This window comes from Aegilops tauschii, chromosome 5 (assembly GCF_002575655.3).
Source record: "Aegilops tauschii subsp. strangulata cultivar AL8/78 chromosome 5, Aet v6.0, whole genome shotgun sequence".
NCBI classification, from domain to species: Eukaryota; Viridiplantae; Streptophyta; class Magnoliopsida; order Poales; family Poaceae; genus Aegilops; species Aegilops tauschii.
The window spans coordinates 482,775,624-482,777,799 of NC_053039.3; the positions used below are offsets into that span (position 1 = coordinate 482,775,624).

General features: G+C 55.4%; 1 pseudogene; it reads left to right on the plus strand.

Annotated features, from left to right (window-relative positions):
* Window positions 1–563: 563 nt before the first annotated feature.
* LOC109783712 (uncharacterized) lies at window positions 564–1,813 on the plus strand (annotated as a pseudogene).
* Window positions 1,814–2,176: the final 363 nt, after the last annotated feature.

Here is a 2,176-nt window from a genome sequence, read left to right on the forward strand (position 1 = left end):
CAACCTGCAGGACACGACCATCGCCTTCTCTGTGCCTCGAATCTCGACTGCAGAAGAAGAAGCACAGCGGCGGCGGAGGTGGGGGTGGAGGCGGAGAAGGAGGAGGATGCGGCAGGCGGCAGAAGCAAGAGCACGAGGAGAGAAGTCGTGCGCGGCGGACGCGAGGGCTGACGCCGGGAGCAGCTGCGAAGACCAGGCCAAGGAGAAGGCCGCCACCGACAAGGACAAGGACAAGGGCGGCGGTGGATGCAAAGATGACAAGACGGACAATGACAAGGAGAAGGGGTGTGGCGTTGGCGCCGCCCCCGCTCACCGTGGTCACCGACGTGCTCAAGATTGACGTGCAGTGCGATGGCTGCGCCCACTGCATCCGCGCCTCTGTCCGGTGCTTCCTGATACGATCCTCTCTCTCTCTCTCTCTCTCTCTCTCTCTCTCTCTCTCTCTCTCTCTCTCTCTCTCTCTCTCTCTCTCTCTCTCTAGCGCGCGTCATGTGCTCTCCGCGCGCGTCTGTACATTATCGGCTCGGTGGGTGTGCGCGTGTCGACATGCAGGGGTGGAGGGCATGGCCATGGAGATGGACAAGGGATCAATGACCATGGTCGGGCCGCTTCGACACCACGAAGCTGCGGGACTGCGTCGGCTCGAAAGACCAGGAAGAAGGTGGAGCTCGTCAGCGGCAAGGACAACAAGGGCGGCGGTGGCGGGGACAAGAACAAGTGCAGCAACGGCGAGGGCGAGCAGGAGCCGGACAAAGAAGGACGAGGAGAAAAAGGAGCAGGACGACGAGTGCAGCGGCGGCGGCGGCGGCAATGCCGGGAAGGGGAAGGGCGGCATGGACAACAAGGAACCCATCGTGGGGCGTCCTTGATCCTTTCTCCCTCCCTCGCTGATATACGCACTGAATCTGTTTGCCACTTTGCAATGCGATGCATATGCTGATGATGAGATTGCTCTGCTCGACTGCTAGCTCGATTTGGTTCATGGCAGCCGATGATCGTGACGGTGGCGCTCAAGATCGGCTCTGCCGGCCTCGGCTGTGACGGCTGCATGCACCGCATCTGCTGCAAGCTCTTCAAGATCAAAGGTATCCGCAGCTCCTCCTCCACTTGCTCCATCCTGCATGCACGCTAGATTATTCTTCAGAGACGGACATGGCGCACGCATGCTAGGTGCTCGACTGAATTCCCTGTCTCTGCGCACTCACATCGCCGAGCACGCAAACGCCACGGATTCCATCTTAATGTGTCCATGTTCGTCTGCGACCTCTGATTGTGCACCTACATTGTCCATGCAGGCGTGGAGCAGGTGAAAATGGACCCGGCCAAGAACCAGGTAACGGTGACGGGCACCATGGACGGCAAGGCCCTGCCGGAGAAGCTCCGCAAGAAGCTGCGCCGCCCCGTCGACGTGGTGCCGCCCGGCAAAGGGGACAAGGAAAAGGACAAGGGCGGCTGCAACAAGGACGGAAAGCAGCAGCAGGGGGTGACGGGGAGCGGTGCAAGGAGGCAGCGGAGAAGGCGCTGGCGGTGGAGCTGCAGCTATGGAAGACGGTCTTCTACGACCAGCAGGCGATGCAGGCCACCGAGTTCCTCATCAACGATGAGAACCCCAACGCCTGCGCCGTCGTGTGAATTGACAATCGGAGGATTGACAGGCAGATAGATAGATAGGAAGTTGGGGAGAAACTGGCCTCAAGGATTTGATATAGGCAACCGAACTAGATTTTTGGGGGCAGGGGTGCAATGTGCATGCAAGTTCTTCTTACTAGTAGATTCTTGGCCATGTGTTGGTAATGTGATACGATGGTTTGTTGATGCAATTGTTGGCTGCTGCAATCGTTTTGGGTTGAACTGCATGCTAGTTAAGTTACTGAAACTTGTAGATGTTCTGAAGTTCTTGTGATGGATGGATAGTACTGCATTATGATCAATGATGGGATGATTGCACCCGCCACCGCTCAGAAAAAATTCAAAACAAATACTAGATAAATTCAAACAAATCTAATTTTTTTTGTGTGGTAGATAATTTGATGAGTGACGTCCGCTCAAATTTCAACTCATTTAAATATCTGAGCAGCTCTCGGCAAAAAAGACAAATCGGATCAAAACAGTTCGTGAACAATAAACTTTTTTTACAGACCCCAATTTTGTCTTTTTTGCAAAGAGTTGCTCAAAT